Below are 12,739 nucleotides of genomic sequence, written 5' to 3' on the forward strand. Positions count from 1 at the left end.
AAAGAAAATCCTCTAGGGCCTGCCCAGTGGCTCAGAGGTAAAGAATCCACCAGCCAACGCAGGAGACACGGGTTTGATCCCTGGGTCGGGAAGATGCCCTGGAGAAGGAAATGGCAACCCACTCCAGTATTCTTGCCTGGAGAATCCCATGGACAGAGGAGCCTTCTGGGCTACAGTCCGTGGGGTCACAGAGAGTCGGACACGACTGAGCGACTGAGCACTCACACACGAACAAAGCCTGTGCTGTTTTAAATAATGACCCCCTCATGTTCAGAGAATATATATGAAGATTTTCTAATGTGAGTTAGAGCCATTTAAGACTGATAAAGAAGGGGTAATGGAGGACTTAGGGCAGGCTCTTCATTTAGCTGTGAAGTGAATAGACTGCTCTGCATGAGAGGTCCTCCTGGCCTTTGAAGGAGGAAGCTGAAGTGAAGAGAGGTTAAATGGTGCGCTCAGAGTCACTCAGGTGAACAGAAACAGAGGCGGGCCATTCTTTTTTTTTTTTTTTTTTTTTAGTTCTACCACTTTATTGCTACCAACCCATTTCCTCCACCCTCGTGCACACATGCTCAGTCATGTAATCCCATGGACTTCAGCCCTCCAGACTCCTCCGTCCATGGACTTTTCCAGGCAAGAATACTGGAGTGGGTTGCCATTTCCTTCTCCAGAGGCGGGCCATTCTGACAGCACCGCTGGCGATCTTCCCTCTGCAGGGTGGTCTTTCCCCTGGCATCCTATGTCATAAGAAATAAAACGAGTTGTATTTTATTTGTTTTTTGGTTGCACCGCACAGCATGTGGAATCTTAGTTCTCCGACCAGGGATCGAACCTGTGCCCCCTGCATTGGAAGCACAGAGACTTAACCACTGGATCACCAGGGAAGTCCCCTGATTCTCCTTTATTGACAAGATGAAACAAATTCAGATTTAGAACATGAACGCTTAAGTAATGTATTAATTGATTAAATCATTTGTTCAGAAATCTATCAAGGACTTCATATGTGTAAAGCACCATGTGTGTTAGTTGCTCAGGTTGTGTCCAACTGTTTGTGACCTCATGGACTGTAGCCCACCAGACTCCTTTGTCCATGGAGTTCTCCAGGCAAGAATATTCAGTTTAGTTCAGTTCAGTCGCTCAGTCGTGTCCAACTCTTTGCGACCCCATGAATCGTAGCACACCAGGCCTCCCTGTCCATCACAAACTCCCGGAGTTTACTCAAACTCATGCCCATTGAGTTGGTGATGCCATCCAGCCATCTCATCCTCTGTCCTCCCCTTCTCCTCCTGCCCGCAACCCCTCCAAGCATCAGGGTCTTTTCCAGTGAGTCAACTCTTCTCATGAGGTGGCCAAAGTATTGGAGTTTCAGCCTCAGCATCAGTCCTTCCAATGAACACCCAGGACTTACCTCCTTCAGGATGGACTGGTTGGATCTCCTTGCAGTCCAACGGACTCTCAAGAGTCTTCTCCAACACCACAGTTCAAAAGCATCAATTTTTCGGCGCTCAGCTTTCTTCACAGTCCGACTCTCACATCCATACATGACCACTGGAAAAACCATAGCCTTGACCAGACCACCCAGGGGATCTTCCCGACCCAGGGATCAAACCCAGATCTCCTGCATTGCAGATGGATTCTTTACCTAATCTGAGGCAATGGGTTTCCTATAAAGCACCATGCTAGGAGCCAGAGTAGGATATCAAGATCACCCAGCTGTCAGAGCTTGTAGAATATGTTTAATAATAACTTTGATATACAAGACAGAATTCATTGAACAGACTTTGGGGGAGGGTCACTGTGGTGTTCCAGGACTGGCCTAGACACTTGGAATCATTCAGTTGTTTATCAATTCATGTTTAGCTTTGAATCACCTAGTCTGTGCCCGGCACTGTTGTAGATCCTGGGAAGAAAGATGAGATCAATGCAAGCGAACCCTGTGTTCTCACTTAGTACCTTCTAGTGGGAGAGACACACAATAAACAAGCAAGAGAAGACTTGTTCTGCAGGGAGTGGAGCTTGGATGGTGTGCGGATAGCTGCCTACGTTAGATTGCAGAGATAAATGATTTGATCCTTGCCCTGGAGGAGGCTGATGTGTAAACAGTGAACTATAGTAGAATCAATATGTGCAGTGGTTCATGTAGGAGCGAAACGCTGTGGGTGACTGGAGGGATGTAAAACCTGAGGGAAGGCAGGGAGCTGCCCGAACCAGATGTGTGTTTGGGATGAGGATTATGGAGCAGCCTCAAGCGTAGGCTAGACAGGGAGGGACTGAGGATAGGGTCTGCTAATTCCTCTCTGGGCCAACAGCCCTCGACAAGTGCAGGAGGACGGAGAGGAGGAAGTGTTACTTCTCACAGAGAGAAGTACAGAAGGCTTCCTGAGGGAGGTGACATTTCAGCTTGATCCTTAAATATGCAGATGTGAAGGGAAGGGCGTCTCATGGATATACAACCATGAACAAAAGGGAAGATCCAGCTTCTAGCAGGAGTGGCTAGACTTAAGGGCTTATAGACTGCCTGCAGCATGAGCTATGTGAGAAAGAAGGCCATGGGGGCTTAGGTAGACAGATTTGCTTCAGGTAAGTGGAGAGAACCTGTTAGAAGTTTCTTTCTTTCTTTTTTTTTTAAGTGGACTGACATAGTCACAACCTTAGGAACATTCTTCTGCAGTAGCATATATAAGAAATTGGAATGGAGAGAGAGATAGCTGGGAGATAATTCAGGAAGGCATGTGATCTGATGGCCCTGAGGTATTGGGGATATGATCTAGAAAAGTGGGCCTGGGACTGGATTAGAGAACGTGGACAGGTAGAATAGTAAGGCAGACTACTGATCGGATGTGGGTCGTTAAGGAAAAGGAGGAGAAAACTGATTGCAAGGATGTAAGCCCAGATCACTAAGAGGATAGGATTTTTTTTGCAGGGGGGCAGGGGGGAAGGGAGGGCACACTATAAGGAATGCAGAATCTTTGTTCCCCAACCAGAGATCAAACCTGTGCCCTCTGCAGTGGAAGCACAGAGTCTTAACCTCTGGACTGCCAGGGAAGTCCCGAGGATAGGGTTTTTATGACAAGCTGAGGGTGACAGAAGGAAAAATGAGTTTGAGAGGTCAGATAACTTAGATTAGTTTGGGACTTGTGGAGTTGGTACTTGAGGTAGAAATGTCAGGTAAGTAAATGAAGATAATACTTTAGCTCTGGGTTAGAAGGTGTAGGTTGGAATGGTAATAGAAAGTGAAAGTGAAAAGTGGTTCCATTTGTGGGCTAGATCACAGTGACCAGGGGCTGACTTGTTCAAAGAAAGGGGGTGATGATGGAAACCTAGGAGCATCATAATTTTGGTGATTTATTTTAATTTTTGTTCTTGCACTTTAGTGCTAATAATCTCCTAAACTACACTGGTTGGACTTCCAGCTTTTTACTCTAAGCTCAATCCACCATGTTTCTGGGAAAATTTGGGCTCCTGGGCTGTATGATCTTGATTCCCTTGTAGAATTTGGTTTTAATCTGGGACAACATTAAAAAAAGACACAAAAACAAAACCAGCTTTGTGACCGTATTTGCGATATTGGGAAATTTTTCCATCATGTCTTTCTGCGTCTCCTAGAGCAGCTGGAGTTCGGAAACAGCTTTGCTTCCCTGGAGGAGTGGAAATGTATGTTCCTCACAGAAAATCATATAACTGATCACGTTTACTTTTTAATCTTGGCTGCTAGGAAGCACTCAGATTCCCTGCTTACCTGTAGTCACTGTGTAGGACTCAAATAGATCTCCATATCTGAGTTCTATACCAATATCTCTTATGCCAGGCACAGTCATCATTTTCTTCTCTAATTTATGCATTCCTTGGTCATGAGTCTTTAAAAATATCACTGTTTCACACATTTGCGTGGCATCCCTGTGCAGGGGTCATGCTAATCTCTGGATTGTTCCAGTTTTAATGTATGTGTTTCCCAAGTGAGCTTTGCTTGGTCATGATTTTTAATTTCCTTCCATAATACATACATTTCTCAGACCATCTCAGAGTCTTTGTAGAATGAGATATGCAGGCGTGCTAAGTTGCTTTAATCATGCCCAACTCTGTGTGACCCTATGAACTGTAGCCCACCAAGCTCCTCTGTCCATGGGATTCTCTAGGCAAGAATACTGGAGTGGGTTGCCATGCCCTCCTCCAGGGGATCTTCCTGACCCAGGGATTCAGTCTGCATCTCTTAACTCTCATGCATTGGCGGTGGATACTTTATCACTAGCACCACCTGGGAAGAATGAGATGAGGACTAAATAAATAGTGCTGTTCACGGTATGAATGAGTTATATGTAGGGTGTTATAGGTCAGTACGTAAATACAAAAACTCATCACATTTTAAATTTATATGTTCTTTGTTCTCTATGAACTTTGTATTAATTGATAGTTTTTTAAGGAAAATGATATATATAGTCACAGACAATAAAACTAAATGAAAAATGATGCAACAGCAGGAGCCAAGTTCATGTGTAAATGTTTGTGCACTCTGCCTCTTGATGAGTTATTCATTTCCAGGTGAATGAGTCTTTGTAAAATTGTTGGAATTTTTGGTCAGTCTTTCATATGTTGTAATAGTTGTTTCATTTGGAAACTTGGAGTTGATGTTATTAATGGCTTGGGAGTAATCGTTGCAATTTGAGCTGATGTGATCTAGTAACACTTTTATTTCCAATCAATGTGTGCAAATCCTGCCTCGAAAGACTGGATATTGTTCACTGTTGAGCAATGAGCAGGTCACTGGTTGGGTAAAAAGAATTGACCTCTTTCTGCCAATCACTGCTGAATTCTGTCCTCTAAAGAAGTGTCTTTTCTTTTTTAGGAGGAAACTTTTGCATTCAGTGATTAGATCCTTTATAACAAAAGTCTTTTCAATTAGAAAAGCTAAATAATTACGGGGTATCTGTGATTATTAAATTTGCCCTGGGTAGCCTCCAGCAGAAATTCACTGCCCCCCACCCCCCAACCCCACACACCAATTTTAAACTTGACAAAGTCTCGTCCTTCTCTCAAACAACCCTGTCCTTTCTTATAAAATGGGAAAACTATGAACCTATGCTGAGATAAATTTAGGTGGTACAGAAAATGAGAAGTGAAAGGCAAAGGAGAAAAGGAAAGATATGTCCATTTGAATGCATAGTTCCAAAGAATAGCAAAGAGAGATAAGAAAGCCTTCCTTGGCAAAGAGATAGAGGAAGACAATAGAATGGGAAAGACTAGAGATCTCTTGAAGAAAATTAGAGAAACCAAGGGAACGTTTCATGCAAAGATGGGCTCAATAAAGGACAGAAATGGTATGGATCTAATAGAAGCAGAAGAGGTGCCAAGAATACACAGAAGGACTGTACAAAAAAGGTCTTCATGACCCAGATAGTCACGATGGTGTGATCACCAGCCTAGAGCCAGACATCCTGGAATTCGAAGTGAAGTGGGCCTTAGGAAGCATCACTACAAACAAAGCTAGTGGAGGTGATGGAATTCCAGTTGAGCTATTTCAAATCCTAAAAGATGATGCTGTGAAAGTGCTGCACTCAATATGCCAGCGAATCTGGAAAGCTCACAGAGCTTTGGTCACAGGACTGGAAAAGGTCAGTTTTCATTCCAATCCCAAAGAAAGGCAATGCCAAAGAATGCTCAAACTATGGCACAATTGCACTCATGTCACACGCTAGCAAAGTAATGCTCAAAATTCTCCAAGCCAGACTTCAACAGTACGTGAACTGAGAACTTCCAGATGTTCAAGCTGGATTTAGAAAAGCCAGAGGAACCAGAGATCAAATTGCCACCATCCCTTGGATCATCGAAAAAGCAAGAGAATTCCAGAAAAACATCTATTTCTGCTTTATTGACTATGCCAAAGCCTTTGACTGTGTAGATCACAACGAACTGCGGAAAAATATTACCTGCCTCCTGAGAAATCTGTATGCAATTCAAAAAGCAACAGTTAGAACTGGACATGGAACAACAGACTGGTTCCAGATCGGGAAAGGAGTGCATCAAGGTTGTATATTGTCACCCTGCTTATTTAACTTATATGCAAAGTATATAATGTGAAATGCCGGGCTAGATGAAGCACAAACTGGAATCAAGATTGCCGGGAGAAATATCAGTAACTTCAGATACGCAGATGACACCACCCTTATGGCAGAAAGCAAAGATGAACTAAAGAACCTTTTGATGAAAGTGAAAGAGGAGAGTGAAAAAGTTGGCTTGAAACTCAACATTCAGAAAATTAAGATCATGGCATCCAGTCCCATCACTTCATCGCAAATAGATGGGGAAACAGTGGAAACAGTGGCTGACTTTATTTTTGGGGGCTCCAAAGTCACTGCAGATGGTGACAACAGCCATGAAATTAAAAGATGCTTGTTCCTTGGGAGAAAAGTTATGACCAACCTAGACACATATTATAAAGCAGAGACATTACTTTGCCAACGAAGGTCTATCTAGTCAAAGCTATGGTTTTTCCAGTAGTCATGTATGATGTGAGAGTTGGACTATAAAGAAAGCTGAGCACAGAAGAATTGATGCTTTTGAACTGTGGTGTTGGAGAAGACCCTTGAGAGTCCCTTGGCCTGCAAGGAGATCCAACCAGTCCATCCTAAAGGAGATCAGTCCTGGGTGTTCATTGGAAGGACTGATGCTGAAGCTGAAACTCCAGTACTTTGGCCACCTCATGTGAAGAGTTGACTCATTGGAAAAGACCCTGATACTGGGAAAGATTGAGGGCAGGAGGAGAAGGGGACAACAAAGGATGAGATGGTTGGATGGCGTCACTGACTCGGTGGTCATGGGTTTGAGCGGGCTCCAGGAGTTGGTGATGGACAGGGAGGCCTGGCGTCCATGGCTTCCCAAAGGGTCGGACATGACTGAGCAACTGAACTGACTGAACTGAAAACTTTGTGCTCAGTCGCTTCAGTTGTGTCTGACTCTTTGCGACGCCATGGACTGTAGCCTGCCAGGCTCCTCTGTCCGTGGGATTCTTCAGGCAAGAATACTGGAGTGAGTTGCCGTTTCCTACTCCAGGGGGTCTTCCTGACCCACGGATGCAGTCTGCATCTCTTACATCTCCTGCATTGGCAGGCAGATTTTTTGCCACTAACACCACCTGGGAAGAAGTGGTAGAAAAAACTTTGTAGAATTAAGTGAGTATCAAATGAGATATTTTTTAGGAACTTTGTCTTTTAAAATAGTGATTCTAAGACACGTCACTTTTATCTGTTTCAGCTGGTGACCTACTTTCTATGTGCATGTCAAATGTTGACATCAGAATATCTTTGTGATTCTGTTTGTGTAAGGATAAAGGAATTCAGTTAAATAACACAGTGGTTTTTACATATTTAGACCCTATATCCAGGTGGCGCTGGTGGTAAAGAACCTGCCTGCCAACGCAGGAGATGTAAGAGACGTGGGTTCAATCCCTGGATCGGGAAGAGTCCCTGGAGGAGGGTGTGGGAACCCACTGCAGTATTCTTGCCTGGAGAATCCCCATGGACAGAGGAGCCTGGTGGGCTGCAGTCTGTGGGGTCGCACAGAATCGGACGCAACTGAAGTGACTTAGCTCGTAGGCACTCATTCCCCGCAGAGAAATGCAGTATTCTCAATGTGGCAGTCATGTTTCAGGATCTTCTGCTGGTGTGGAGTTTGCAGTCATGGTTAAGCTGAACCTGCTCTTCTGTGATGCGTCAGTGTTAGATTTCTTAGTTTTCATTAGAGCTTCTCAGCCATCTTCAAACTCACCTTTATTTACTGTAAAAATATATCTGTAGGATTTTTATTACATTGAACAGAATCCTCTGTCAGTAACCATAGGTTGAATTGCTTTCGAATCTCAGTAGCAAAAATAGTTGTTCTTTCCCTGAGCAGCTGGTTTATTTTTACCCCAGGGACACCGAATCTTATAAGAGATCATGTTTCCGTCTACATGTTGGCTGCAGCAAAGCTCAAGTCTCTCCTCCCCCTTAAATGTCTCTAACACCTTAATTCAGGCTCTCCTTATACCTGTGGCTACAGTGCTGGCCACAAGTGGTATACTTACTTAATCCTCCTGGTTTTAAGAGCTGTTTGAGGACAAGGATGCTGCTCCTTTTGTTTATTTTCTTTACAGTGTTGTCCCAGTGTCTTGCACCATCTGGCACTCAAATAATAGCATTACTAGACCATTCAAAAATAGCTTCACGTTGGGCCCTCCATGGTGGTAAAGAGAAGGGGAAAGAAATACGTAGTGTGCCAGTGGAGGTTCTGAAATATGCTGAGGGTCAGAGGGATTGTGTGTTTGAAAATATGGCACAGTGAAATAGGATCCTTCTAAGTGTGAGAAAGGAAATGGCAGCCCGCTCCAGTGTTCTTGCCTGGAGAATTCCATGGACAGAGAAGCCTGGTGGGCTACAGTCCCTGGGGTCGCACAGTGGGACCGGCTGAGTGGCTGTCACTCACTCACTCAAGTATGAGAAGAGAAGGCTGAATTTACGTTGGAACCTGCATGTGCTGCTTTCCTCTTGTGTCTTATCTGAAGACACTGATGCGTCAAAGCCGAGAGCCCGGCATCTCCCTTACCTTGCCCCAGTAAGAAAGAGCAGTTCTCTTCTCTCCTAGGGAAAAGATAAGGCGTTAGGGGAGGGGCAGTTTTATCAGTAAAGGATTAGAAGTTGCTCTGAGATATGTGCAGGCAGATAGTGTAGAAGACCTACTGTGCTATGCCGATTACAGAACCTCTAAAATGGTTGTGAGCTGTAGCCAATGATCCATGTATCCAACTGTTATTCTTTATGATTAAATTCCAGTACAACCAGAGACTGTAGACAGATCCATGTGGTGAATTGTAATAGTATGTGACATGTAGTGAAAACTCTAATAAGAAAGTCCACTGAAATGAAAATGAACTTGGTAAACTGAAGGCAAAAAGATCATCAACTTTGGATACATGGTAACATTTTGTTTAATAATTGAATTTGCACAATCTGTGTATTATTGAAGAAGGGAAATTTTGTTTTTTAAAAATTTTAAAATGTGTTATATTCTATTACAATGTTATCATATATTGTTGGTAAACACCGTGATTCTAATTTTTCTAAAATCTAATCTAAAATTTTAAACATCAGATGCTTAGAGAAATAAGGGAAAGAACTTTTTCCCACTGTATTTCTCTCTCCCTTCCCTTTCTCTGAAAAACCAAAGCATGAGGTTTGTTTCAGTGAAACAGAAACAGGAAAACCAGAATTTTGTTTCTTAAAAACTTCGCTTGCGGTCTTGAAGTAATTTCTTTGAAGTAGTATTTAGTTGAAAACATATTGTTGAGGACCCTTTTTAAAAAATTACTGAAATACCAGTTTCTCAGCATAATATTGATTATATTATATAGTTTCAAATTCCCTTTACTTCTAAAGCACATTTACTTCAAATGAAGCTTAAATAGTTGCATTCTGACATACAAATATAATCTAATTCTGCCAAGCCCCAGTGAAAAAATCTAGATGTCAGTTTTCTAATTAGTGGTAAGACTTATGCTCTATGAAGGTATGCATAAATAATTGAAGGGGGGGCGTGGTGTTAAAGCTACTCACTCTGGAGTCTGACTGCCTCACAGGGTTGTTGTGAGGATTAAATTAGTGTTCATGACAAGGATTTAGAAGAGTGTCTGGCACACATGCTCTCTTTTAAGTGTTTGCTATTTTTGTTATTGCTATTATATAGCTAATAATATTATTATATTAGCTTTATATATAATTATATAATATAAAATATTATAGAAAATAAATATATTATGTAAATATTATACACTTATATAATATTAGCCATAAATAAATATTGCTATTTATTTATGTAATAAAAATATTTTTCCTTGCCTCCAATAGGGTTTGAAGTACTTTTGAAGTGGCTGAAGTGGCTTCTGCTATTAAAAATTACAAGGAGCTAGAGAGTTCTGGAACTCCCATTCTGCACCCTCGCCCTTAGCTAAACGCAGTTCCCTGGTGATGGGTCTCTGTTATTTAAGCCACAACAATTCTGTGTTGCTTTGATCTTACCTTCTGTGTAAACAAGAAGGTTGAATTTGTATGTGTCAAATTCCTTGATCTGTAGTGGTAGAATTTTACAAGTGAAACGGGCATTAACCAGATAGTCTGCTCTGTTAGGGAACTCATCCCATCTCTTAGTTTCAATTAGTATTTGAGTTTTTTTCTTCTTTAGATTTTTCTTTTCTTTTTCTCTTACATCTTTTTTTCCCAAAACACTTTTTACATGCTTGTAGATACTGTATTTATTATGTTTGTTGTTTGCATCTGTATCTCTCACAGGGGCAGGGGCCTGTATCCCTTTTTTGATTGTCTGGCACATCAAATAGGTCACCAAATTGGTCGCCAAATAGGGAGCTCAATAAACGAATAAATGAATGAATCTTCAATTATGTAGTGGACATTTCTATTAATTGATCACTTCTGATTCTCTTCTAAAATAGCACTCCTTCATTTTCTTATTTCCACCAATGAATACTTTCATGTTACCAAGAGTAAAATCCTAGAGGCGTTGGCAGCCATACCTGAGACAAAGCAAATTAAATGGTTCTCAGGGGGTATTAAGACAGCCGCTGTTGTAGGTGCAGAAACAGTGGCAGTGCATTTCATAGAAGGTCGGTGGGCCTGGATTTTCTGAAAGAGAACCTTCTGGGCCAGAAGTAGAGGCAACTGCTTAACTGCTCAGGAAGTTACTAAAGTTACCAAATCTTAATGCTGAACTCATAGATTCTGCTGGGTTAATATAGCTGATGCTCTTCCTTTGTCACGCTCGTTGCATTGGAGATCCCTTGCTGCTTCTGAACAGAGTCCCAGCTCTGCAGCCTGGCATCCAGTGAGCTCCCCCAGAACTTTCCTGTTCCAGATCGCATGAGTGCCCCTTGTCAGTTCTCTCCTCCACTGAGGCCTCTTCCTTGGCACCTCCTCAGCCATTCCCGTTCTTGCTTTAGTATCCCTTTGTTCACACTGAGCTGTGTTCATCACGTGCTCAGGTTTCCTCCTCCTTCATGTGTCCACACCTGCCTCTCTCAACCCACTAGGGAAGCTTGTCAGCCCTTGTGTGTGTGAAGCCATCTCTGGCATGTTTTCGGCTCCCAAATGTTGCATTATCCTTGTGTTCCATTTGCGTATTTACTGCTTTCCCTACTTGATGATAACCTTTTTAAGGTAAGGACTAATGGAATAATGGAGTTGGGGGATCGTGGGGGTTAGGCAATGGTTAAAAATCAGAGCTAAAGCAACACCTGAACAAAACTGGAACAAAATTGATGTCATATAAGTGTCTTTTTCAGCCTGTGATGATGTTCTCAAGGGCTTTAGAAAGGCTGAGATCACGTCCTTCCTACTTTTTTTGGCATAAAAATGTCTTCTAAGTAATTAAATAATGGTAGTAACACCTAGTGATAGTAATGGCCTCAAATGATATTTGTTTGGAAATACAGGTAATTGGTGGGGGGCTTCCCAGGTGGTGCTAGTGGTAAAGAACCCACATGCCAATGCCAGAGATGCGGGTTTGATCCCTGGGTTGGGAAGATCCCCTGGAGAAGAGCATAGCTCCCCACTCCAGTATTCCTGCCTGGAGAATTCCACGGACAGAGGAGCCTTGTGGGCAGGCTGCAGTCCATGGGGTCACAGAGTCGGACATGACTGAAGTGACTTAGCACGCATGCACATGTATATCATTGACAGTTGAGTTGGCTGTGTGTGTGTGTGTGTGTGTGTGTGTAATTTTACTGGTTTGTGAAATCAGAAAGTCTAGGAAAGACAAGTCTGGCTGGTAATCGTGGGAACATACACCCTCCATCCCTTTACCCTTCACATGGGGGCCCTTCTCCTCCCTGCTCAGCTGCACCGTGCAGACCTTCCTTGACTGACGATAGGGTTACATCCCAGTAAGCCCATTGTAAGTTCAACATATTCTAAGTTGAAAATGCATTTAATACACTGCACTTACTGAACACCATAGCATAGCCCAGTCTACCTTAAATGTGTTCAGAACACTTATATTGGGAAGAAACATCTAACACAAAGCCTATTTTATAATAAAGGTAGTAGTATCTCAGGTAATGTATTGAATGTGTTAGGGAGTTAGAATAGGAAAAAGGAGTCCAGAATGGCGGTGGCTAAAAGACAAAGGGAAAAGCTCATGAAAATAGAACAAAAAGGTCCGAGGACCAGAATGAGGACCTTAGGTGAAGCAAACAGCCTCCTGGCTAGCCCAGTTTACATAGGGCAGGCTCAGGGGGAGGAGGAAAAAAAAAATATAAAAAGTGGAACCAAAATTGAGCCTCTGGCTCTCTTAACGTCTTTTGGGTCGGCCTGCCCTCATGCCTCGAGGATGTATTTTCCTTTGCTTGCCAAATAAAACTGAGCTGTAACACTGGGTCCATCTGTCGTTTCAAATTTTTGCTGCAGAGACAGAACTGAGGAAATTGCACACTCCCCCGACAAATGCTATAGTGATAGTGAAAAGCAAAATGATTGATGGGTGTGAGTGGTAGTAAGTATATTGGTTGTTTACCCTTTTGTGCCTGACTGCGAGCTGCCCAGCATCACGAGAGTGTGTGTACTACCTATCACTCTCATGGGACAAGATCAAAATTCAGAATTCCACGTACTATTTCTACTGAATGCATGCATGGCTTTCGCCCCATCATAAGGTACAAAAACCTTAAGTTGAACAATTCTAAGTTGGAAAATATCTGTAT

General features: G+C 42.6%; 1 protein-coding gene and 1 non-coding gene across 3 annotated transcripts in view; one reads left to right on the forward strand and one right to left on the reverse strand.

The window, feature by feature from the left end:
* FHIP1A (FHF complex subunit HOOK interacting protein 1A) overlaps positions 1-12,739 on the forward strand; it is a 292,970-nt gene that overhangs the window by 21,073 nt on the left and 259,158 nt on the right. The window lies entirely within an intron of this gene.
* Positions 3,861-3,962, reverse strand: LOC133058117 (U6 spliceosomal RNA). The gene has a single exon (XR_009693234.1). It is a non-coding gene; the product is annotated as a U6 spliceosomal RNA (small nuclear RNA).

The sequence above is a fragment of the Dama dama genome, chromosome 5, assembly GCF_033118175.1.
Source record: "Dama dama isolate Ldn47 chromosome 5, ASM3311817v1, whole genome shotgun sequence".
NCBI classification, from domain to species: domain Eukaryota; kingdom Metazoa; phylum Chordata; class Mammalia; order Artiodactyla; family Cervidae; genus Dama; species Dama dama.